General features: G+C 44.5%; 3 protein-coding genes across 19 annotated transcripts in view; 2 read left to right on the top strand and 1 right to left on the bottom strand.

The window, feature by feature from the left end:
* The window catches only part of MED12L (mediator complex subunit 12L), a 312,345-nt gene that overhangs the window by 154,677 nt on the left and 130,483 nt on the right, over positions 1 to 27,185 (bottom strand). The gene's annotated exons all lie outside the window — the stretch shown is intronic.
* P2RY14 (purinergic receptor P2Y14) overlaps positions 1 to 27,185 on the top strand; it is a 48,504-nt gene that overhangs the window by 7,672 nt on the left and 13,647 nt on the right. The window contains exon 1 of one of the 6 annotated variants that reach the window (XM_014838579.3): positions 19,381 to 19,511. The exons of 2 other annotated variants lie outside the window; for them this stretch is intronic. The gene's annotated coding sequence lies outside the window, so the exon portion shown is untranslated. Of the gene's footprint in view, positions 1 to 19,380; positions 19,512 to 19,958; positions 20,099 to 27,185 lie in introns of those variants that run through there. 3 more of the 6 variants (XM_014838575.3, XM_014838572.3, XM_014838577.3) reach the window with 3 other exon arrangements.
* The window catches only part of GPR171 (G protein-coupled receptor 171), a 36,431-nt gene continuing 28,648 nt past the window's right edge, over positions 19,403 to 27,185 (top strand). Inside the window, exon 1 of one of the 2 annotated variants that reach the window (XM_070493681.1) lies at positions 19,403 to 19,511. The gene's annotated coding sequence lies outside the window, so the exon portion shown is untranslated. Of the gene's footprint in view, positions 19,512 to 19,957; positions 20,099 to 27,185 lie in introns of those variants that run through there. The other variant, XM_070493680.1, reaches the window with a different exon arrangement.

Genomic DNA, 27,185 nt, shown 5'->3' with positions numbered 1-27,185 from the left:
GCCTATCCAGGGTTGAGAAGACATTCCATGTTTTCCTCTAGAATCTTTACGGTTTCAGTTTTATATTTAGGTGTACAACCATCTTGAATTACTTCTTTGACTCTTCCTACATTTCACCTGGTCATAGATCTCTGCAGAGAACAAATGCTCTATAAACACTGCTGGCTCATTGATAGATGCTTCGCAGGTTAAGAGAAATGTATTTTGAAAGTCTGTTGAAAGGCTCTGCTCAGCCTTGGTGACATCCTGAAGGGAACACCCGCTAATGGGAATGAGGTTGAGAATGTGACCTGATGGAGCCATCCAGAGGGATCCGTTTAGAACTGCTGTGATGGCCCTGCCCGAGGACAAGCCTTTGACCGGGGCAGGAATAATCCAAAGTCACTATTTCTGTACAAATCGTGTAACCTAGCACAGAAAACGGACGACAGTTTGCTCACAATATTTTCTCCTTCTTTGACTATATACGAGGACAGTCACCACGTCATTAATGTAGCCTGAATTCTCTTTAATGAATTAGGCTCCGTAAAAATAGTCCGTGATTCACAGCAGTTCTGCTGAAAACTGACTTTAAAATTAGTAACAAATGTTAAAAACTTACTCTCAGGGGACATATTTTCTACAGCTTAAAACATCCACATTATTTAATTGGATTTAGATGACTTTAAAAAACGTTTTACTAATATTTCTTCTGGAAAACATGCCAAGTCAAAACATAAAGAGAATTATACCTGCTATTCAGATAAAGACTATGACCTAATGCATCTTAAAATAGAGCTTTTCAAGCTATTTCCTTGAGATTTTACTAAGAAAGCACAAGATTGAGGGGAGGAAAAATACTCATTTCCATTTTATTGGGGTTTGAAGAAATGAATAAACTAACTAGGGTCACAGAGCATCTCGGAAGCACTCAGCAATGCAGTTGATACAACAATCTAGATGCAAAGAAATGAAGACACTATCCAGAAGAGCTATGTTATGACAGCTGCTTCCTTCAGAGCATTATGCCAAACACGCTCATTATTTAGCAAGGCTCATTTCTTATTACTCTGCTTAGCGCTTAAATTCCCACACTACGATGGAGAAATTGCCATAGGAAACTGTTTACACGTAAACAAGAACCCAGGCTCTCCTCTGTGGTTTGCACGTGGTCTACTGTTAATGATTACCAGATTCACAAGTAACATTTCTCGGAAATAACCAACAATAATTGCTTAGAATTTAGGGTTAAGTAGAAGAAGAGAAAAGTATCATATAAACCTGGTATAGTTTCTTTTTAAAGAGAAAAGGAGGTTTCACGTCTAGCTACTTGAATGTGGTTAAGTTATGCATTTAAATTCCTTTTCTCATCAAGTATTTCCATTATTGCCATTTCCTTAATAGCACCATTATTTTTATGCCTCCCTAAATGTACAATCCTTTCACAGCCGAACGTCAAAAAGAACAAAAGAAGCAAAAAGCTCCCAGTTAAGATTATTGACTTAAGGCATATATTCCATAAAGTGTTTAGTTAATGGCGCCAGTAACAGTCAAGCTGAACTTTTCACTTAAAGAATGTAAGAAATTCTAACATGCAAGAAATACACTCTAGAGTGAAATGGCCAGACAAAATTTAATGATAAAAGTTCTCTTGTACTTTACAGCAGTGACATAATCTCACCCATGTTAGCTGTGAAAGAAATCCTAATTTTCCCTAAAATTCATTTTAAATCACATTGAAAGCACCAGGGGAGACACTAGATTGACTTCAAGTGAGGAGGGAGTTGATCAGAGCTACAGAATCCTACTGCGCACTGGGCGTCAGCGCCCCACTTCCTGCCCAGGAGGAGGGAGCTCTTCCTCATGGTGTGTCTGCAGCACTTTTCTGTTCCCACTCTTGACTCTCTCCTCACCAGGCAGCCTATGGCCCCTGCCTACATGGCATTATCTTTCCCAGGCCCAAGCCACCAAGTCCCAAAGCTCTTCCCTGGCTGGAGTCCCTTTACACTGACTCATTCACATCCCTTCCCCAGTCACTCCTTCATTTACTCAGCCTCTTCAAGGTACCAGAACACAAAAGAATATTCAAGGAAAATGCCATGCAGCAGCCCCCCATGTGGTATAGCTGAGACTAAGGTGGAAGGCAAAAATGCAAGCAAAACAAAAAGGGATTCTACTATTATACAACTGCTTTTGTGCAAATATAATTTTAACAACATCCAGAGTCTAGGCAACCTGTGTTCAGTGTTAAGTTCATCCGCTCAACAGCAAACCGCTTTCCATCTGGGTGGTACTGTGAACAGGAGCCTGGAAGTTTCTGATGTTTGGGATTTCCAGAGATACTCAGTGATACGGTTCCAATATTTCACAAATGTGTTTACACTTTGACTTGATAAGTTCCTGTTCTCATTTTAATAGAGGATTTTGAATGCCTTGAAAATTGAGGATGTGAAGGGAAATTTAATTATTTAACAGAAATCAGATAAGCCTTCCTTCCCCAAACTCACAGCGCCAGGAGCAGCCTTCACCATCAAGTTCCCATTGCAGTGTTGTACCACAAACAGATGCACGAAGGAGGAACTGAAAGAGGGCAGAGTAAGATGCCGCCACCGCCAAGGGCACCTGTGGACACTGCCAAGTAAAACCTATGCCAGCAGCTCAGGAAATGTTGCGTTAAGCTCAAGGCACAGACAGCCAAAAACGTCTCCTTGGATCGGAAGCAGTCAGACTCATGCAGAAGATGCCCATGCTTTGTCTGCCACCTTCAATTCTCAGGGACACAAGCCTGCTGCAAGCCCTCCCATTAGTCCCTGAAAAAAGAAGAGACGCTTATGGATCAGAGGTGTGCCGACTTTTTATATTCGTCAGGAGAAACTTTGATGCAAACAGAATCTTCCAGGGAACACGAACACATTGGACAGACAGAAACAGGACCGCTGTGGATTGGACAGAGGTGAGACTCCCTCAGCCTCCCCGGAACACACCCCCGGAAGCCCTTGGCCCCCCTCCAGGAGCCAGCCAAGAAGCAGTGTGAAACCACTGCTCAGATCCCTCCTTATGGAGAGGGCTGGTCTGCAGTGAGCCAGCGAGGGCTCCCGGCTCCTCCAGCAGAAGAACGCTGAAGCTACTGTGAAAGAGTCAGGACTACCAAGCGGGGCTGAGGGACCTGGGGGTCTGCCGGGGGGCAGCTGGGAAACGAGAACGAAGACTCAGCACTGCTTTCATGACATCAGATAGAAACACAAGAGTAAAAGAAAAAGCAGAAGACAGCGATGCTCAAAGATGAGAAATCAGTCCTAGGGACTTCTTTTTTGAAAAGTTCTCAGAAACTACATGTCTACACTCTGAAAAATAAACAAAGACTAAGAGTTTCTCTGAACTCTTTAAAAAGTGAGAAGAGTGATGCTTAGTTTCTGTGATTAATATTCAGGCTAAAGGCTCAAAATACAGCATCACAACTGTATTCCACAGTATGCCCCCTTCCTTTATTCCTGCATTAGTTCAACAAGTGTTTGCTGAGTACTTCCACTGTGCCAGGCACTGTTCTAGGTGCTGGGGACGCAGCAGTAAGTGAGGAAAGCACCAAAGCGACTGAGGCTGGGGGAGCATCATCCTGGGGGAAGACGCACAACAGGCCCATGACCCACCCACACAGCAGAACAAGGAGGTCGGCAGCGAAGACCCACCGGGCAGAGCGGGGACAGACGCTAATGGGAGAGCCCAGTGGGTGAGGCGATCAGGAGCCATCATGATGAAGACGAGCTCAGAAGAGGAGACCTGAATGAAATGAGGAAGAGGAAGAGGGAGGTAGGGCATAGGCAAATATTCCAAGACGGGTTTGACCTGGAGGAGGAGCAGCAAGGTCAATGAGGTCACTGCAGCTGCAACAGAAGGAGTGAGGCTGAGAACACAGGAAGAACAGTCAGGGAACCAGGCAGAGGCCACCCAGCTCACACAGGGACGTGCAGGCCCGGGTCAAAGTCTGGACTTCATCCCAAGTGTGATGGGAAACCCCCTTTCCCCCATTGCCCCGGGGCGGGGGGGGGGGGGGGGGGGGGGGCGTTTGAGCCCAGGAGCCCCGAGACGTGGTCTGTGCTCTCAGCACTTCCTCTCGCAGGTGCTGGAGAAGAGACTATGGGGGCTCCCGGGGGTGGAGGGCTGGCGGGGAGGCAGGGCAGCCCGCCCCTCCCCACATTGGTTATGACCAGACAGGAGCCCGCCACTTCCCACAGTGGTTATGACTGAGAGAAGGTTTAAATACACACATTAAGCTGCAATCTGAGGAGGAACGATTTCAGGGAAAAGGCACTCCCTCGAATAGAAATGAGAACACGCTCCCCGCCGGCTTTCGTGCACCCACACAATTACACACCAGCTAATGGGGTCAGATTTGGATTTCTGAGAGACGGGCCACAGAAGGTTTTCAATAAAAGCTCTTTGGCGGTTTCCTCTTATCCGACAAAACACATTCCTGCTGCCCCCGTGAAGAGAGTTCAGTTCTTCAACTGACAGGAAGGCATGTCCAGCAATTAAGTTATTTAAAATTATTATGGAAATTTATGTGAAATGTGCAAAAACCCTTCCTGATACTCCACCCAACAAGTGTTTACCAGATAATGCAAACAGTGACAGCAGTGGGACTGAAGGTACTCAAAACACAGCCTCACAGCTTTGAGGGGAACGTAGAAGGGAGGGAGGAAATAAGAGTACGAAATGCTTATAATGACGAGGAAAACACGAAATAACCCAAATATCCCTTAACAGGGAAATGGCTACATCACGATTCTTTCCCTCAATGGGATGGCGTGCAGCTATTCAAAAGAAAAGGCAGAGCTTTAAAAGCTGGCATGGAAAAGTCACCTAGATAAGCTGCAAAGTGGGTGGGGGGCCGGGGGCAGTGGGAGGGGAGCTCAGCCTCTGCCCGCAGGTACCTTCCTTCTAGGATTTAGCAATTACACACATTTATGAGGGCTTACCATACTTCAAGGCTGCACGTGTGCTCTGTGAGTACCCCACTGACTTCTTAGAACCAGCCCATGGGACCAGAGAGTTAATTCCCTTTAAGAGACGGATCAAGTGTCTCAGCTGATAAGCGGGGGAGGCAGGCTCCAAGTCCAGGAACTCAACCCTCATCCTCAACTCCTGCATTACTCATCTCTCAGCCATGAGCCTAGGCACTGAGTGTATTCAATCAATTTGCTCTTAGATTCTTTCTTTCAAACAACATTAAAGAAAAAAATTTCCACTTAGTGTTCTGGGAAATAATCTTAAGGAAAATTAAATTAGTGATGAAACATGCTAAGCTCGTGACATTTTGGAAAGTTGATATAAACCAATCGGCATTAAACTCACAATCAAAGGGCACAGCAATCTGACAAACAAACATTACTCCAGGGCTTAGTGACCCAGAACAATTCTGTCAGTCCTCACTAGGGTAACAAATTGTGACCGCCACAGTGGTACATTCCCTTCTGGATCCAGCTGTTTGTGAGGTCCAGCTCACGGAATGTAAAGTCATCCAGTTTGAAACTGCACAGATGCCCGTCATTGTCAGGCAGGGTGGGAAGGCTCCAAGCAGCAGGCATCCCGGGCAGCAGTTCCACATGTTGATGACAAAGGCCTGGGAGAGACGTCAAGGCAAGGCTGACAATCAGCCACATCATCAGAGAGCGCTGGGCAGCCCTAAGCACACAGGACCTGGGCACATCCTGAGTTGCTGGTCCATCTCTGCTCCCACTTGAGCCATGAGGAGTTTCCTACTTCTCATCCCTCCACCCCAACACCTTCAGCCATGGTCTCCTCTCCACCCCAACCACCCAAGAGCAATTTACAGCAATTTCTCATCCCAGGGGACCAGCAGGCACCTGTTTAAGGCAGAGAACCATGGCATCCTCCCTGCCTCAGTTCAAATCCTCACCAGCTGTGTGACCTTGGGCAAGATGGTTAACCACTCTGTCCTCACTGTCTGGTCTCACCGTCCTCACTTACTTGCGACACATTAACAGCACTAACCTCAGACACTAGCTGTCAGGTTTTAATGAGTTCATATAAATAAGGAATTTACAACAGTGTTTGGCATCTTATAAAAACTCAACAAACGTTGGTATTACTGTTATTGCTATTGTTATTATCCTAGAGCAGAACCAGGAGGCATAAGCTCCCCTCTAGTGTCAAAGTCCCCAAGTGCCTCTTCTTTCACATCTTACCATTTACAAGAAAATAACTGGTTACCCGAGGATAAATTGGCCAACAATCTTTATTTTCTTCTTTCCACTTTTCTGCAGTTTCTAGTTTGTCTACATTGACCATGCATTCCTGAGAAAATTAAAAAGCAAAATAAAACACTTAAGTTGTTTCAAGTAAAGTAGCCTTCACAGAATTTCCTTCGCTCTGGCTGCATGGGGGACGGCCAGAAGCCTCCACCACGCCGAGGCTGTGGCTGAGCGACAGGTGTCAGGAGGAGCCCGCAAGTACCACGCTGACATTCAGCACGCGGCCCAGAGTTAACGTCTGCAGAGATCTCGGGGTGGGAGGGCTCCATGAAAAAGGCTGAGGGGGGACAACAGGCCAAGGGTACACACGCTACTAGAGAGGAAGGAGAAATTCTCACAACCTACCAGTCACTGGTGTGCGAACTAGCATCTAATAACTGTAACAGGAGCTGTTCGGAAAACTAAAATGCCTGGTTCATGTCAGAGTGCTCAGTCAGGGGTCCCCAAATCCCTCGCTATGGTATAAAATGTGCTTGTCCATTTTTCTAGCTTTCTGGCTTTCATCAAATTCTGAAAGGTCTTCATAACCTAATGCTGTTAAAAATTGTTGGTTTACCAGTGGTTCTCTAACTTTAACATGCCTGTTAAAACATACATCCCTGCGCCCACCCTCAGTTTCTGCTTCAGGGGCAGGGGTCTGTGGCAATCTCTGAGAATGTGCAATTCTACCAAGCTCTCAGTTGATGCTGATGCTGCTTTCCTGGGTCCAGGGACCACACTTTGAGAACCACTGGCTTAAGGAATTTTCTGGGCATTCTGGCTTTATTCTGAAGGTAAACCACCAAACTCCCTCACAGAAGTGATGTATGAAAATGAACGGCCATTTCTCCCTCACACACCAGTGAACTACCTACCAACGGGGGCCGTTTGGTTTGGCTCCCTCACCACCGACTCCCCGCCCTCCACAATTCTAGGCGGGCTACACTTGACTATGAGTTTCATTCAGTTCAGCAAATATTTATCAAATTCCTCATATCCAATTAGATTAGAAACTAGCTTTGCCATTAGTATAAAACAGTGGCTGTCAACACACCTCCACCATCACTACCACCTCCACCTTTTTTTTTTCTTTTGGTCTCTCCAACATGCACACGTGCAAGACACATCCTTAATCTCTCCCACACAGGCATTTTCCAAGGAGGGTGAGGAAGGGTATAACGTAGTTCAGAAAATGACATGTAGAATTAAATGGCTCTGAAGATCAAGGTGCTCCCCGAAAACGAATCCAAGTCAATGTCATTTGGTCATTAAACACACAGGGATCAGCAGGCCATGCTTGACCCCCAACATGTAGAACGGAAGGAGCCAGATGCATTCCCACCCTCGGAGAACTCAGTCTGGGGAGGTGGGAACCCAAGGACCAGCATAGTGGACACGGACGTGGATAAAGATAATAACGCCCTCAGGATAAAGATAAATGTTGACTTTGTCGTAGATGTCTTACCTTTGAGCATAATCTAATGTGAGGACAACTACACCAGAAGTGGCATTTTGAATAGGGAAAAATGATCATTTATTATAGTCATCTACAAAAATAAGGTGTTTATTACTTTTTTAAGACTGGGTAGGTGGACCCACCATACCCCCGGCAGTAAGCTAAACGCTGTGGTTGACCAAAACACAGAAAATGACTCGAACTCCCTTAGAGTGCTTACAAATCCCATGAAGTGACTGGAATATCTGCCGCACAACAAAAAAGGGATTTGGTTCCATATAATCTAGAGGTAAGATATAGAGATTATCGAAGGGAGAGAAGAGGATGATTAAAACAGTCAAAGGCGTCATGAAGGAACCTGAACGAGACAGGGAATCCACAGAGCAGAAAGAGAATGCGTGGGGGCTGAACTCTGGTTTGGAAAAGCAATGAGCTCTTTTAAGTGGCTGATGGAAGAAGCCCCTAGAGATGAGCAGAGTATTAACACATAGCAGATGCTCAATAAATCAGCCCACAGTAGACGCCAATCCTAATCACAGCAGCATTCACTTCAAAGACAGACGAGGTAGGGGCCGGCCCTCTGGCCAAGTGGTTAAGTTCGCGTGCTCCGCTTCAGCAGCCCAGGGTTTCACTGGTTCGGATCCTGGGCACGGACACGGCACCACTCATCAGGCCATGTTGAGACGGCATCCCACATAGCACAACCAGAAGGACCCACAACTAAAATATGCAACTATGTACCAGGGGGGCTTTGGGGAGAAGAATTAAAAAAAAAGAAGATTGGCAACAGTTGTTAGCTCAGGTGCCGACCTTTAAAAAACAAAAGAGGGACAAGCTAGAGCCTGTCTGGAGGCTCATTTTAAGGTTTTAGTTAAGTCCTGTGCTTTGAAAAGATTTGGGTTATTTGAAATTTCTATTCTGACTACCCAGAGAGTCCCTATCTTAGGGTGAATGCATGTCCCGGTTTGCCCAGGACAGACCCAGTTCACTCCTGCAGTCCCAGTGTAATTAAAATTAATGCCCCTTGTCACTCTCAAAAGTGTCCCAGTTTGAATAATAAATTATGAGGTCATCTTACCCAAATCTGTTTTGCTTAAGCCTTTGGTAAATGAAATCTCTTCAAAAGTATTTCCCAGGGCAATGTACCTCAGATCAGAGAGTTTCTCCTCCAATCTTACAGGCAAGAAGAAAAATACATCACAGTTCAGAAGGAGTGCCTGTGTCCAAAGGAAAACCAGGTGTTCACAGCACATCACAGAGAGCATTGTTCCCAAGGACAGCTGTGTGATCTCTCCCCAGGACTCACTCACCAAACCCCAACACCAGGACTCAAACAAATTAAAACCCTTAGGGGAGCCGTGCATTCCTTGTCATTCCATTCCAAAGCACTACCAAATGCTTTTATTTGGGGTAAATAAATTTATTTATTGCTGATAATAAATACATATAATCACATGTTTAATATATACATAAATACATAGATCAGATAGGAAAATAAGTATCTTCATCAAAAAATTTAACTCTTATAAATAAAACATGTGAGTGTACACCAAATATCTATAAAACAGGAAAGCACTGCCAATCAAAGAAAAGCAGATATTTTAGCAGTTACATGAATTAACTCCATGGGGCTCTCTGGCCCACATGCGTACCTGCAGGCTGGATGGCTGCACTGACTCGTGACCCATTGGCTCCCTCTGTGTTCTAAGCCCATTTTAGAATTGCCTGGAGTGCAAACTTGTATCCTCAGGTTATTGGTAGCAGGACCCCCGTGGGTACCAAAATTTGCTGATGCTCAAGTCTCTTAGATAAAATGGCATAGTATTTACATATAACTACACACATCCTCCCATATACTTTAAATCATCTCTAGATTACTTATAATACCTAATACTATGTAATGCTATGTAAATAGTTGTTATATTATATTGTTCAGGGAATATTGGCAATTTAAAAAGTCTGCACACGTTCAGTACAGATGCAACCACCGTAGGCCTTTCGATCAGCGGTTGCTTGAACCCACAGATGTGGAACCTGGGGACACGGAGGGCCAGCTGTAACTGGTATTCCAACTAAGTCACAGAAAGGGGACACATTCGAATATAGCACTGACTATAAAGTTCCTGGAGAGTCTAGATTTCCTGGAGGTCGTCTGTCTTAAACACTCCAGCGTACAAAGGCATCTGACTCAAAGTAGCTCACCTTGTCCCAGGAAGGGGCTGAGGAGCTGGGGGTCAAGAGGCAAACCCCAGGGCACAGCCACACGCAGCCCTGCTGGCCCCCACCACAGACCAGGGATGGTAAGGAGGCTCTAAAGCAGAGAGGAAGCCCAGGCTTGAAGTGATGGTTCTCTGACTAGCGTTCTGCATGTCCTGATACTGTAACTGCCCAAAAGAAAGGGACCAAATCCAACGGGCAACATTCTCCTCGTTCCCCAGTGTCTCATCTCGATGTCTAAACGTCCGCTCATTGGCTCTGTTACTAAAATGTCTACGAAGCCTGTCGTTGCGACGTCGCAATAAGGATAGGCTTATTCTAGAACACAGTTCTTCAAGAACCATACAGTTTTCAAACTGTATTCCTTAGTCAGAGGGGATCACAGACATACCTTGGGGGCAACAAGGCATACCTTGAGGAGGTGGGCCAACTCCCCCTGCATTCAAAGGTACATGTTCACCGATTTATCCACTAGGCTTTTACTTTAGCTCTCAATAGAAAAAACGGGTTCCACTGCTCCACACAAAAGAAACACACATGCGTACACAGTTGTTGTTTTTTTGAGGAAGATCAGCCCTGAGCTAACATCTGCTGCCAGTCCTCCTCTTTTTGCTGAGGAAGACTGGCCCTGAGCTAACATCCACGCCTATCTTCCTCTGCTTTATATGTGGGATGCCTACCACAGCACAGTTTGCCAAGCGGTGCCTTGTCCGCACCTGGGATCCGAACCAGCGAACCCTGGGCCACCGAAGCAGAACATGCGAACTTAACCGCTGCGCCACTGGGCCGGGCCATCATCTACACAGTTTTACAACACATTGCTAGACCCAGAGACTGGAGGAACATTTTAGAAAGACACTACAAGAACTGCCAAAAGAGCCTGAAAAATCTAAGGAGGAAAGGACTTTAGATAATTTTCAACCCAATCTGCTCATTAAAACTGAGGAATTAACTGAGCCATGGAGCAAGTGAGTAAAAAGCACAGCATCACAGCATCACCTCCGCCCTCACTCTCTGCTTACTTTCGTCCGCCCTGTCCCCAACGTCCCCCAGACCTGACCAGTGACAGGAGGTGTCCCGATCCTGTGGGCACAACCTCTAAACAGCAATGCCGCCCCAGCACACGGCAGGATGCTCCTTTGCAAACCAAGTGCTCGAGTCGGCTTCTAAGACAGGCCCATGGGGTCAGCAGGGGTGGGGGGGGGGGGACGGTGCAGGAGAGGACAGGGGAATACAATTAAATTACCTCAGTTTGGAGAAATCAAAGAAGTTCTACTAATAGGGATTAGTTATTTTGCGCCACAACTGTGTGCGTTCCACATGCACCATTCATCTCATTCCCACCCCTCCGGGAGCTGCGGGGCAGCACACGCACAGCAGGTAGAGGCCCAGCTCAGGGCAGGAGCGCAGGGACACAGGTGACTCCCGGCTCACTGCACTCCCCTTCTCTGCCTGGCGGGAGGCAGGGACCAAGATGCTCCTGAAAGGGCTGGAAAAGAGCCCGAGCACATGAGTCTTTGATGCTAGATCTCAAGGGAACAGAGATGGAAGGAGAACTTCCCACACCCCTCAAGACGCACTGCCCCGGCTCTGGAGACTGCGCAGCTGCTCTGAAAGCAGCTCAGGAGGGGAACGTTCTCAGCCTCCCGCTGCAAGGGGCCCCTTTGACTTAACCCAGGGCAACCCCAGACTGCACTTCATTCACCTTTTTCCTCCTCCTTCAAGAAGACAATAAGAAATGTTCTTCACCTGCTTTGTATGCAGCACCCATACTGCAACATACTAAAAGCGTTTATGTCACCAACAAACAGAACTAAACCAAGTGGTGAAATTATATTAGAAATAATAATTTGTGAAGGTCTGGAGCGTTTGATTATGCCTCCTGAGCCAGTTACCGTGTAGCTTCCAGATATTCCGAGCCATTACAGGCTGTCTTTAAGTAGCCTAGGAACTCCCATCTTGTGCCTCTAAATGAAAATGAATCCCGCAAGTTGGCCTACGAACGCCTCCGAGCACAAGGACCCTCTGATTAGAACAGTATGGATGCTGGGTCTGCACCTTCGCTATTTTATTTTATGAATAATAAATAGAGCTTCATGCCAGAAAAACTGAACTTGCGGCCAAAACAAATTGATTCTTATGTTGTCTACACACAAAATGTCTAAAGCACCTTATAAAAGGTAGGAAAGGAAGCAGCAAGTATTAATCACAACTCAAACGCTGAAGAAATGTGGATACCAAAATCTGTGCAGCCTCATCTTCACCAAATGGTCCCGATGACGCTTAGAAAGAAGACAGTCTGAACACAGACCAGGGGAAAATTATGATAAGACACAGATCTGTAAATACCACATTTAGGCGCTATTTCAAAATCCTGTTTTCTCCAAGCAATCATTACCTTTTAGAGATAATAAGAAATCCCCTACATTGCAAGTGTCCTTCACGGTTTTCTGAGTTCTCCATCAGGAAACAACGCTTACACCAGGCAACATTAATTCTGCTCTTCTACAGGCCAGCACTCACAACAATATTTTGAAGTAAATATTATCATTGCTTTTGTATAGATCATCCCAAGGAAGAGACTGCTGAGGCACAGAGAGGCTGAGGCATGTGCCCAAGGATACACAGCTGGTAGGTGACTGAGCCAGCATTCTAACTAAGGCAATCTGCTCCGGAGACCTCACTCTCAACTGGCCAGACACACTCTCCCTCTTACCCCCAAGGCTCCAAGTCAACAAACGTTTCAACCGCCTGAAAGACAAATATGCACTGGCAGGATCTATAAATATTTAGACCAACTACAGCACGCCAACTGGCAGACAGAGAAAAGAGGATTAAATCTGACGTTGTAGAATAGAGCTACAGAGAAAGGATCGACATAAAGAAAGACGTCTTCCAGGCAAGGCCACTCAGAAGCCATCCCAAGTGGTTGGCAGAAAACTTAGATCAAAATATCTACAATCCTTCAATCACTTCCTTTTTAAAACCATACCATTTCTTTTTTTCAGAAGCAACAAAATCGTGTGCAGCTTTTTTTTTTGAAACTAAGCGGCTCCAACAGAGTAGTAAGCACGCCAACTCCTGGCGGACAGGACAGACTTCATACCGGGAGTTGACAAGTCATATCTGGCTTGGCAAACGACAGGAGGTTATTCAGCAAATTCAAACATTATTTTTTTCCTATGGCCCATTAAAAAAGAAAAAAAACACCTCTGTCATTTCCCACAAAAAACCAGAATGGATTAATAACCAGCCAGCTGAACTAACAAAATATTTACAGAATGCTCTGCTCATATGAGCTTTGTTCTCCCTACCCAAGGAAAAAAATAAATGTTTCCTGCCTTTATTATTATTTTCTAGCTTCTCCTGGGCCTTAAAATAAGAGAGAGTCATCTAGACATTGCTAAATAATGCCATTAGCACAATAAGCTTTAGTGTTTCCTGTGGGCAGCAGTCCAACGTGATTTCTGGCAGCAGAGAGGGACTCAGGATAACAGGTTTTGTCTACATTAGGAAAAAACAGCAGAACCCTGAAAACTCAAGTTGACAGCAGTGAAGAAAGAGGGAGCATGCATTCACGCTCCCCGTGGAGACCGAGTGCGAGAGGGATGGAATGAGGGGTGGAAAGCAGATGCCCGGCTTCCTCCCGAGGGGTCCGGGGGGCTAGGCACAGAGTAAACCCAGGCACAGTAAATGCACCAGGGGCCATCCTTAAGGCTTTGACTTCAGACTACTGCATACTGCTTATTTCCTTCTGACGTCAGGCCTAGAATTTGGGGAGACTTTTCCCAGGGTTATGTATGTCGATGTCATCTGAGAGAGCCCTCCCACAACCAGGGTCACTGAGCCAAAGACCTACTCGAATGTGGATCTTTCCACAGAAATCAACATTTATGAAAACGGCCAAGCACAGCATCCTGTATCTACCACCTCTTCAATGAGAAGACAATTTCAAGAGCAACAACTAGCCCATGGTCATATCAGTAAGAGCCCCTACCATTTACTGGCCACCAACTTGGCTGGACAGTGCAGTAAGAAATCATACATCGCTTCGTTTAAACTCACCAACAACGTGAGTGAAGTGGGTGATGCTAGACACTTTTTACAGACGGGGAAACAGATTACATAACTGGCGCAAGGTCCCGAGGCTGATAAGAGGCAGAGCTCACTTTGGTACCCAAATTTAACTCTGACTACATCACGTAGGATGAATTGCAAAGAATCACAGATCGGTCTAACCCCGACTCTGCCTCCACGCTGGAGGAGACAAGTTTGCGGGAGTCTTTTTCTTCATTTTGTCCTGGAGGAAACTCTAGCCAGAGATGGATGAAGGTTGCATCTCAGGGGCAGGCTCTCAGAGACTGCGTGAGGTCCCCAGAGAAGGACGGGAGGCTGCAGGAAGGGGCCCGTCATCAGTTACCAAGGCCTGCAGAAGGCACAGGGCAGCCGCTCCTGGGGGCGCTCACGCCTCACACCTCGTGCTGAGCAACCCCTCACCACGGGCTTTCTCTCTGCCCCTTCTGAACTATGACAAAGCTTAGGCAGATACACATGAGGGTTACCAATTAGTAGGAGTCTCCAAAATAGCATTTTTACAAACAACCGTCGTCCTCCCGCTTCCCTTCAGCTATCTGGTTGTTCGCTCTTTTCGCGGATGGCTTACACTGACATGAAGCTGGTCTGCCCGCAGGCTCATCAACTGCACAAGCCAGTGCCCAGCCTGCCTATTTATGACTCACTCAAGCTTTTATCTTCTAAGTGATTGTCTGTATTTTTAAACGAGTAAAATCAATAGCCTTGCTTATCAAGGATAATATAACAGAAGGCTTCCTGGAAAACTAAAGAAGAGAGCAGGAAGGCAGAGTCAGGACCTGATTCAGGCTTTTGGGAGCAGGTAAGTCTCGACCAGGAGGACAATGATAAAAAACACAGTTTGAGGAGCGTGTATGGATCATGCAAGTGACTTCTCCAAGACAGAAATACTTCCAAGCTGCCAAAAGCTAAAATGCCTACAACTGACAAGCTGGAAGGCCTCCCCGGTGAAATATAACAGAAAATTACTAATAACAAGGACTTGTCAACACACATGTCCTCTGCCTGGTGAGGTACAGTGCTGAGAAGAATCTATCCAGCAAAAGCTGAATATGTCAACATACACCTGGACTTTATCTATTTCTCCAAACGCAGATGCCAGCCAAGGCACCTGTGAGCCTATTTATACACGTACAGCGGAGCACCGGACGAAGTGAGGTTTGGCTCTAATTATAACATCGAAGTGATAACACGAGCGGACATTTATAGAGCACATCGATATCACTTAACTGACCGTAAATGGGAAAACGGGCAGCCTGGACCCCGAGGGAAGGCTGCCCTCGTTGGAGCAAGTGGGCACAGTTTCTCCTGGTCACAAGAGGAGGTGGGGAGTTGCAATCCCCTTCAGTCAGGCACTGAGCCTCGGCTATAAATAATATTTACATCGCTCCAATTATAGGACTAAGGGATACTGATTATCCAAAAATTGTAGACAAAATTATCTAGGGGAAGGCAAGCGTGGAGGATAAAAGAGCTAAGTCTTCATCTTCCTCATGAAGACGTCAACAGGCACTACTGAAGGTCGCGAACTCTCAGCTATGGGGGAATAGAGGGGATGATGCCCAAAAACAATAGCTAAAAAGCGAAACAGGTGGCCACCGGGGCATAGAAAAAGGGCAAGGACTGCGATTTTTCATTACAAGTTTTATAAAATTATTTGATTTCTGAAAGTACAAATCAAAATTAAAAGGATGACTAAATTTCTTGGGCTAGGAAAAAAAGAAGGAAGGAGAACAGAGGAGATGCTCGTTCACTTGATCTGATCAGCTTTTCGTATCTGAAGGAGCTTCCTTTCTCACTGAGCCGGAGTCTTAGGGGGCGGGGTGCCCACGGGTTGCTAAGCAAAGAGCTAATGAGTCAAGGCCGGAAGCCAGCCTGGGCAGCCTGGCAACATGGGGGACAGAGGCTGCGGGAAAATCATCTGCTCTCCATCCCGACAGGCCAAGTAAACAACAGACTTGAGAGCATCGGCAAAAGACCTGCCTTCCACCCAACCAGGAGAGACGGGCATGACCATCTGTGATGCAGTACAATGTCAGAAGAGTGGTCTAATCAGAATCCAAAATAAGCACTATAGGAATTCAGAAAGGGCCGATCACTCATTCATTCTTAGTGGGAAGATAAGGGAGAGCTCCATAAATGGTAGAGTCTGAGCTGGGTTGAAGGGACGCATGGAGGAGAAAGCCCACTCCCGGTGGAGGCAACGACCCAACAAAGGCCAGAGGAGAGAGGACAGGTGGTGTGTTTGGAGATGGGCTGTGTCCTCAGCCCCATGGAAGCGCACGTCTCCTGCTGCTGTGCACGACTTCAACCTGCAGAGTGTGGGCATGGGGAACCTCCTGCAACAATTAGCTGAGTGGTTTCTGGCACAGTGCGAAACTAAGACATGATGAACCTGAACACAGTGAAAAGGGGCGCGCCTCTGCAGTTACCTAGTGTACAAGAATCCACCCTCCACACTTAGACTGGCCTGTTTCACTGCAGACAGTCTCTCAAACGCCAGACACTGACATCTGTCTCCACTGAACTCGGGGTTCCTGCCACGCCCCCAAGTTTCCCCAGGTCCTTAGCTTTGTGCCAGTGGATTCTGTTAACACTTCTTTCTTTTAATTCCCCAAGACTGTTGAACTCATAAGCCTTAGAGATTTGAGTCTCCGGTTCCTCCACTCTCCCTTCAGCTCACAAAATAGAACAAATGCCATTATAAACGCACAAATTCCTCTAACCAAAGAAAAACAACTTTTGCCCTTTGGCATTCCCATGTAGTACTTGTTGGTTTCAACACTGCAATCATTATTGTTTTCTTCCTCTTCTTCTTCTTTTTCTTCTTCTTCTTCTCCCCAAAGTCCCCCGGTATAGAGTTGTATACCTAGTTGTGAGTGCCTCTGGTTGTGCTACACTCACTATTTAATCCAATACATTGAACCAAGTTTGATCCACACAGCCTCAAGTACTGGTTTGGGTTAAAATATACACACATTTGACTCCAGGTTTCTTTGTATCTGAGCTAGTTCTAGCAATTACCAGATTACAAACAAACAAAGCTATTCCTGCATATCAAACTGAATATTAATAAAAGACAGTTTATTTTTATATCAGGGATCACAAATCTTCAAAAATAAAAGTCAGCATATTAACTTTTACTGTGGCCTTCACCAATGTTTAGAAGTCTCATTTATGAAACAGACCGAGTCTTTTAAGTAAAACCTGGAAGAAAGAGAAAATTAACAAATCAACACATCCTGACTTTTGTATTCTTTTAATTCCATGAGTAAACATGATAGATGCTGAAGATACAAAACTGACAAGATCTTGCCCTTGCTTTCAACAGTTCCTGATCCAGCTGGGAGAAACAGGGCAAGCAATTCAAAACACAGATTAAGCTCTCATGGTTACACCCCCAGGGGCCTACAGCATCCAGCATCCAGCAGGTGACTAATAAATAGTACTCGGTTGAATAGATGAACAGACGGATATAAGAATGGGTGGAAGGAAGGCTAGACAGTATTTTTGCTAACAGTGAGGAGGCAGATCAGAAACAGCTTCCCAGAGGACAGGTGGGTGGAACAGCACCTGAAAGCAGTGTTTCCCCAGGTCTGAGAAATACTCAGGATAAACTGAACCCAGACAAATTCACTGAACAGCTATGTAATTATTTTAATGAAAAGATAACATAAACGCATAAAATCTGTAATTTCAAAGATATGCTTGCTTAGGGTGAATCCTAACATTTAATTTTTCAGGTGATTCCATGTAAACAAAAATCAGATATAAACAGAGCAGATGGCGTGTGGATATAACAAAAATTGAGAGGCTAGGACACGAATGGCTAGAATTTTAGAGAAACAGTTCAAATGCAGAATGTACCACATGAAGGGAGAGGAGAATTATTCCAGAGTGACTGCAGGCAGGGCGAAGGCACAAGCCCAGCAAGGAGCGGGAACTGTGCAGACCACAGGAAGCTTAGACAGGGCAGCGCTGCTGGAAGATGAATTTCAAGACCAGGAGCAGCACTCGATGGGCAGGGCCGCACTATGCAGCACTGGGTCTGCCAGACCAAGCAGCACGAATTTGTCTTGTAGGTGACAGGGACCCCCAAAAGGACCTGGCCATGCGTATATCTTAGAGGGTCCCTCTCAGGGTGACCGGAGGGCAGACACTGTGGTGGGGAATAGACTGAGGCAGGGAGCACAGGCAAACATGACCTTGGGCTTGGTGAGAATCATAGACAGGCAATCTTTGGGCATTAAAAAAAAATCAGGTTTTGGTGATTGACTGGATAGGGAAGGACGAGCCAGTGAAGGAGAACTTAATGGTTTACAGCTTGGGCAACCAGTAGACGGTGGCAGCAAATAAAAGGGACTTCAGGACAAGGGGGAGCTTTGCGAGTTTTTGTTTCATTTTGTTTGATAATGATAAGCATGATTGATAATGAGCGTGCTACCCTAAGACAAAGGGAAAGAAACTGGTGAAACGAGTAAAGTTGATGATATGGGTCCAACCTGGATGGGTCTGAAGCAGACAGAACATAGGAGACGAAGCCCTTCCTCCTGAATGATGAATCAGGACTGCATTAATCCAGGGGATTCTGTGAGGGTAAAGATCCCGGCAACCGCTTGTTAACTAAGGAGATGACCCAGAGGTTGGGGCCAAACAGGGCGCCCCAAAACCAGATCCAAGAGGAAGGGATAACCTGAGGAAAGACGAGGAGACCCAACAGCGCCAACTCAAGGTCAGGAATGCCTCAGGCTAACAGCTGAAGGAGGCCACGTACCGCCAAGTCCACCCGCAGAACAGGGTAGGGCTGGAGAAGGAAACGCCCCACGTCCAGGGAGACAGCTCTGGGGTTCTCGCAGTCTCTCTTCTCATTTGACAGTTGTCTTGCCCTCTGCTGATCACGACTCTCAGGGGTGCACCCGCCTACACAGCCTCCCCACTTCTGCCCCTGCTACTCAAAGTGGGAAATGTTCTGCTCTGTTTTGCTCTCAAGTATTTTTCAGTTTTGCAACAAGTTTCAAGAAGTTAGTTGAAGTCATGTGAATTACAACTTGGAAATACTTCCAGATAAATATAGCAGCAATTTCTACAACAGCTTCACAGGAAGAGGTCACAGCTAGCATGGGAAAGATCCAGCCTGCAGCGGGCTGAGCTCTCCCGTGCTCGGCCGCTCTCCCCTCTCTCTCTGTACCCAGTTTCATATCACTTACTGTTTGCTCAGGACTGGGGTAATTTATAACCTTAAGCACAAGGCAGACCCAGCATATACAAGCACAGAGCAGAGCAGGGCTCCAAAGAGGAGTGGACATCTAAGTGCTTGGCACTCAAGCCTTTGGCGAGATGTCAACATTTCACAGAGCACTTTAAATGCTTTGGTTTGAGAGCTAATGCAGCACTTCCCACTGGTCGACACACGCAGCCCAGGCAGAACGCAAAGTACACCTCCCTCCACATCAGATGTTGCGCTCAGTCGCTGATCCAATCTTGCCTACAGAGAACATGGGAGCCTGGAAAAGCTGGTGAGTGAGAAAAGTCCATCCGATGCAGAATATATTTAAAGAAGATTTGTGATTCCAACGTAAAATCGCTTTTTGTGCTCTTAACATCCTGCATTCTCTTTTTTAATGGCTGGAATGAGAAGTGATAGATTTACAGGAGAGATTTGACTTTTCCAAGTTCAAAGACTAAACTGAGTCCAATTAGCTCTTCCCTGTAAACGTTCTCTACTTGCGTGACGCGGGGTTTTCTTCCGTGGGCTCGTGCATTAGGCTTTAGGAACTTCTTATTTTAAAAATTTGTAAACTTATAGCTTGTAAAATATAAGACAGTGTTGTGTAGACCTGGAACAGGAAGTTAGTCAGTTTTGGAAATGACAGAGAGCACTGACACAGCTGGGTTATGACGTAATCCTCAGAGCTAAGGGAGTCCAATAAAAGACTAAAATGCTGGAGAAAGAAGGGGAAAAAAAAAAAGGAGGTTTGGTTTAAGAGCACAAAAAGCCACAACCTCACTAAGAACTGAAACCAAAGGTGAAATACATCGTGGAAGGAAGCATCTAGCGTCTCCCCCGGAGCTGGAAGCCTGGGCTGGTGGTGTGCATCTAATGGTGAGTTGCAACTGATTTTCAAAGGCAAGAAAAAAGAATCTAATAAGCCTCCTAGTTGTTTTAGTTTTTTATTAACGTCTTAGGTTTTGATTTTCATGCGCCTGGTTCTTGACTTCTGGTTTCCTCCTCTGAGATTTCACTAACATTTAAATATCAAGCATTCACAGCATTTCTAGTTTTAATTTGTGGACAGCAAAGACAAAGAATACAACTCGTGGAACTTACTCTATTCTTTGTTTTCCTAGAAATTCAACAGTAAAATTCCATAAAATCTAGACTAATAGATAATTTTAAAACTTAATTCGTGCTTAGAATTCACTCCAGTTTATTTTGCCACCAAAAGGAAAAAGACAACCTTTTTTTAAAGGGCCCCATTGTCTGGAGAGATTGTAAGAACACTGCAATTGAAGGAAGCCAGAGATTTGGGGGGTGATTCACCAACCACAAGCCCCTCTCCACTCTGCCACCAAAAAGTTTTTTAAATCACTAAATTTATAATTTTTTAAAAGCTATGACTCTTCCTAAATGATTCTCTAAATGGAGAAACTGCAACCTCCTAAGTCCTTTTCTAACTTGTTTTTACACCTACCAACTTTCTTGCTAGTTCTTCCCACTTAAAGAAAGCATTCACGGGAAAAATATATCCACCTCCAAAGACACACAAACATTTAGACACACAGACAGAGCTCCCACTTCACATCATTACAATGAACACGCTAGCATTTGCAACTCCTCCTTCCCTTCAGCAGTCCCACCCATTCCAGGGGAAGAGGCTCCATGGCCCCCAGTCCTGCTTCAGCACAAAGCGCTCTACGGGCTGCTGGGGTCACCGCGTCATCAAGACAGCCCGAGGGGAAAATCCAGTGCGAAAGTTGATCTTGGAAAATGTAACCAAGATCTGGGCTCACTGGCTTTTTGTCATATGCCCTTTGGCACAATTAGACAGATTTTTTTTTTTTAATCATTCATGTGTAATTTTACTAATAACAATTAAATGGACTAGCATTAACCATATGAAATTGCCATTTTTTGGAGATAAAAAAATAGTCAAAGATCAGCAATTTTATACAACTCAACCTAATAAAAAAGAAAAGACACAAGTCTCAAAGGGCGGCCCAAGAGGCCAAGGGGTAAGGAGAACACCAATAATGATAATTTACATCATTTTTATATGACATGAGATCCAGGACTCCTAATTATTCCCAGAGGAACAATCCTCTGCTTCAAAAGCCTTGCACAGATACTGTGATCAAAATTGGGTGTTTCCAGTAGCCAAACTACACTGGGAAAGACTTTCTATTATTGGCTCTGTTCTACCAACTAGGAAACTGGGGCCCAGAGAGGTTCAGTGACTCAAACAAGATAATCAGCTTATAAAGGCCAAGGATGGGGCTTAAAAGAAAAAGTCATCTGGCTTCAAATCCAGCGCCCTTTCACCCACCCGACCTTGTCTCCATAACCTAAGAGGAGGAATGCATCCAATAAACATTGTGATTTATACATAAATACAAGTCGGAGATACAAGAGGGTCCAGGACTGCTCCCCCCCCCCCTTAACTAGCTGTTTACACAACAACAGGAATAATCACATCGTCTAACATAGTCAATATTAGTGAGGACTCAGATTTTTGTAGAGCCTATCTCACATGGAGGAACAAAACAGGCACTTTGCAGATAAACAGCTGAATCTGAACTGTGACCCTGAGTTACATGCTTTTGCTTCTTAGCTCTTTCGCCTCTTTGATTCTCCCCTGTCCTATCACCTGCAAACATCATGCTAAACCTATCACCCCAGAGAGCTGCTGAGGTGCTAGCTGGGACACGCTAGAACCTGGCACACGGCAGCCCTTCAGGAAAAATGGACTCCCTCCCCCACCCCTCTAATAACTTACTAAGTTAGAGGTCATACTGGCCAAGAGCAAAATCCCTCAGGAAATTTCTTAACTTAGAATCTGACACTCATGGGGCCAAAAAAGAAATCACAAGATAAGGGGAAATGAATGCTTCTCGCAGTTTACCTCCTATCATTGCAAAGAAAACTGGGCATCGTGCCAGGATGGAAGTAATGCATGTCTGTCAACACATGCCCAGTGAGTGCCAACTACCTTGAGGGACTACATTGTAACAAGTAGGCCAGTCCTTCCTGGCCAGATGGGGCCGTGACAGCTTAGGAGCCTGGAGATCTGCTCCAAGGCCGTGAGCCCCAGGGGCAGTGGTCTCACAGAGAAAGAGGTCAGAGAAGGACGTGAGGGTTATGATTTGCTTAATCCACATGTTCGGCAGATGGATGGATAATCAAACAAATAGACAACCAAAAACCTCAAGAAAAAAATGAAAGAAATGTGATCGGTAGGAGTTATAATGATAGACTGGGAAGTTTTACATATTTTTTAAATTTAATTACTCTTCATAAAGATCTGCTATCCTTTTTCAGTATTTATAGACAGGCCACATACTGTCCAGTACACATATAGATTAACGGCTGACACATTAAAATAAGCAAACTAATCCCAAAGGAAACTTATTAGATAATATAGATAAGTATATTTTAGCCAGGGATTCTCAAACTTTTGGTCTCAAGATCCCTTTCACTCTTAAAAACTAATGACGAGCTGAAAGAGGTTTTGTTTGTGTAAGTTATATCTACCAATATTATTATATTAGAAATTTAAATTATGAAATTTATAAAATATTTATTTTTAATTCGTTTAAAATAGCATCACAAGTTAACATGAATAACACATTTTTATGAAACAATTATATTTTCAAAAGAAGTTTTAGTTAGAAAAATAGCATTGCTCTACATTTTTACATATCTCTTTACCATCTGGCCTGAGGCAGTTAGATTTCCACACCCACTTCTGTATTCAATCAGTTTCAAAATGTTATTTTAGTTAAAATAAATCGAAGAAAATCTAGTCTCACACAGATCCACAGTAGGAAAAGGGAGGGGTATTTTAATAGCCTTCTGGATTTTCTTCTTTGATATCACACCAAAACTCAACAAGTGGTGGCTTCTTAAAGGTTGGTTGCAATGTGGAATCTAAAACCCTATCAATGAATATTTTTGTTACATGAAAATCCTTTATAAATCTTTTGCCCGTGCTACATTTTATAACATTATACATTCACTAGTCATTTGGAGATAGACATTCAGGCAGAACTTTGAAGCACAGATACTTTTCCTCATATAGTATCAAAAGATCATGTTAATATCGGCAGTCATCTCAGTCTACGTACTGGAAAGCCGTCAAGTTCACAGTGGGAGAAGCAAGTTTTCCAAAATTCTAACTTTGATTGAAAGCTTGAATTTTATCATTGCCAACAAATATTGCTATTGTTTTCCTTGCCGTGAAGCCTTAGACAGTTCTTTTAGAGAAAATGTCTGCCAAATACCCAAGTGTGAATTACTGTAGTTTGTCTATCATTCTTTCAAGTAAAAACTGTGTTCCATGCAAAAAGCATTTAACTCAGCTTGCAACTCAATCCTCAAGTGTCGTTCCTCTATACAACTGTCACATGCGACAGAAGTGCTTTACACACAATTCCTATTCTGTCACATAAAATATTTAAAAGATACATACTTAAGGGGTAAGATTTAACCAAATTAACAATATATATTACTTCATCAGGGACAGTCTTAAGTGAACTTGGCTTTTTGTTTTCTTTTTTTGTTCACTAAGAATGCACGGTGGGAAGGTATGCAATGACTACAGGACAGCTGGATACCTAGCCTTGATTTGTGTTGAAAAAACCACGGGTTTGTTGTACAAACCTTGGCTTTTACATCATTAGTGCAAATATCAGTAGAGTGAGTGCAAAAGGCAAGTAACATGTTAGTGTTCTTTTAAAAGTGAGGCTGACCTCATGGCCCCCTGAATGGGTGTCAGGGCCCCCCATGCTTCCACAGACCATATTGTGAGAACCACTGTTTTAGATTGGAATAAGAAAATCTTCTTATGATACAAAAACGCACTAATTCAAAAAGAAAAAAATGATAATTTGACTATATTGAAATGAGTAACTTGTTTATCAAAATATACTTTTAAAAGTATATATACTTTTATATGATTATATATATTATATATATTTTATATTTTATATTATTATAATATATATATTATAAAATCCAAAAAGTATATATACTTTTAAAAGTATACAAAATATAAGTTTTAAAAGTTACAGCCTGGGAGATGCTATTCACAATACATAAACCCAACAAAGCACCTACCAACAATATTCAAAGAATTTCTACAAATCAACAACAGCACAAAGAATTCAAGAGAAAAAAACGAGCAAAAGATATGACTAGACATTTCCTGGAAACGACCAGTTATCACATGAGGAGAGGCTATTTCATCAATGACCACAGAAAGGCAAACCAGAGCCACAGTGTAGTAACATTTCACAAGCAAAAGTCAGAAATCTGAGAAAATGAAATGTGGGAGAGGATTTACACCCCCAGAATCCTGATACGTTACTGGAAGGAGCATAAATTGGTGTAGCCACCTTGACAGAGAGTTTGGCATTATTACCCAATGATTCAGCAATTTAATTCCTAGATTTACACCCAAAAGAAACTCTCTCACATGTTCATCACGAGACAACAAGGACATGCATCTCAGCATGATTCACGAGGGCAAAAACCTGGAAACATCCCAAACACAAGAAATTTAGTGAATGAATAGTAATAGGCTCTGACCACAGAATGTTACGGTCACCAAAACAAATGAGTTACAGCAACACTCAGTAACATGGATTGACGTCATGTGCTATGATACATATAAAATCACTAAAAGATTGCAGATGGTCTTTAAAAAACACAATTTCATACATACATATATACATACAACATGTACATACATACACTTTTAGGACTCACATAGATGTTATGAAACAATATAAAACAAGACAGCGAGAGAATGAAGAAAACAGGACTCAGGGTACATGGAATGAAAGTGACCAGGGAGATGGCAGGTGGGGGAGAGGGTAGAGCATTCAGTCACATGGAGCTTATTACTGTCAGTGTCTTGGCTTTTGTTTTGGTTATTGAGTTTGAGAGAAATTATTAACATGATTACAACTAACCAAATAAGGGGCCGGCTCCATGGCCAAACGTTAAGTTTGCACTCTCCGCTTCGGCAGCCTGGCGTTCGAGGTTCAGATCCTGGGCACAGACCTTGATGAAGCTCATCAAGCCATGCTGTGGTGGCGTCCCACACAGAAGAACTAGAATGACTTACAAATAGGATGTACAACTATTTACTGTGGCTTTGGGGAGAGAAAAAAAAAGAGGAAGATTGGAAACAGATGTTACCTCAGGGCCAATCTTCCTATTAAAAAAAAAACTAACAAAAAAAGAATTTTAAAAGTCAATCTTGCATGAACTTTGCACAAGAATGTATCATAAATCAAAGATTATAGTCAATCAACTATATGCACCAAAGATCAATAAAGATATCTATGCATTTTAACCCACTGCACACTAGAAAGTGACAATTCAGAATAAACTGTAAAAGACTCATCATTTGAGAATAAAGGAAATGAAGTCCTTAACTTGACCAAATTTGAACAAATAGATCCATTCATAAACTCAGAAAGTATCTACTAAATGTCTGCTATACGAGCCGCGCACTAATGCAGCAACAAAAGGAATAAGTTCTGTTCTCATGAAGCTGACCTCTAAGGGAGGTGTACGCCAGAAGAAGGGGGGAGGAAATAAGTTTAAAAATAAATATTATTCTAAATACTGAAGACAGCTATAAAGAAAATAAAACATGGGGAGAGGCAGGAGTGCTGAGCAGGGCATGGCTACATCAGACCTGCGAGCAGGGAAGGCCTCCCCGAGGAGGAGACGTTGAACAGAGACCAGCGAGGCGGCCTCCCTGAGCAGGGCAATGAGACAGAAGCCAGGCCTCCGGGACCAGGACCCGCCTCAGGGCTGTGCTCTAGACCTTAACAGAATTGGACTGCACCATCACCATGGAGACAGCGTGAAACAAATCCACCTGGGTATTCCAGCTGCTCCTACGCAGCCTGGACAAAACTCAGCTGGTCCTGCTCCAGACCCCTGCCAACAGCCCCACCCGTTTACAAAGGACCCCTCATGGGTTCCTGGGGCAGAGAAAAGGCATGCACTGCTCAGAGCTCAGTGGTCATGAGTGACAGACAGGAAGAGCTCAGGGGAGAGCTAGGCAGCTCAGCTTTGCACTTTGTTTTCAATTTTTGTCCCACTGGGCCAGAATACCTAAGTAGCACAACAATAATCTATATTTACAACAAATATTGGTTTACCTGCCAAGGGCACCAAATACTCACTGGCTGGCCTTCTCCACACTCCACACTCCCCCGTGCCCCCCACACACAAACACACCTGGACCTGTTCCACAAGTTAATCACATCAGTGACATCCAAGAGATCAAAGAAAGGGTGCTGGCCTCTTTGCTGCTTCAGGCTGGACAAATTCACATTCGAGTCCCACAGGCAAGGAGTGGCCGCTGCTGTCCACTGGGAGAGCGATGCAGGCCCCAGACAAGGTGCTTGGACCAGGGCAGTGATAATCCAAGTTATGCTGACATGGGATCTGCCAGGCTCCTCCCAGGACCCTCTAGAGGGGAGGCATGAAACCAGGGTAAGACCCTACAGCTTAGACGCTTAGTCAGAGGGCGTGGAAGAGCTGGGCCCTGGTCGTAGGCGCTCTGGTTACCACCTCAGGAACTTGCTCAAGCCACTAAGCTCCCTTCACCTGCTTTCTTCCTGCATAAAATAAGGTCCTCCATCAGAAACTCAGCCAACACCTACCAGGAACCACCTGCTGGACTGGATGAAAATACAAAGTTCTCTCTCCACGCAGCAGCGCAGACAAGCTAACAAAAGCAAGTCTTTCCAATAGGAGAGGATACTCCCTAGTGGTTAAGGCTTCAGAATGGCACCCACCTGCATTCACATCTCAGTTCCACGACATCCCAGCAGCAGCACAGTGGACAATTTCTTCACACTCCCTACAGTTCAGTTTCCTCAACTATAAAATGGGCTTACTTCTCTCTCTTCGGGGCAACTTGAGGATTTAAGAGCGCATAGCTGTAGTT

Source organism: Equus asinus, chromosome 21, assembly GCF_041296235.1.
Source record: "Equus asinus isolate D_3611 breed Donkey chromosome 21, EquAss-T2T_v2, whole genome shotgun sequence".
In the NCBI taxonomy this organism is placed as follows: Eukaryota; Metazoa; Chordata; class Mammalia; order Perissodactyla; family Equidae; genus Equus; species Equus asinus.
Note: the sequence above shows the minus strand (reverse complement) of the source record. Positions and strands in the feature narration are given on the sequence as shown.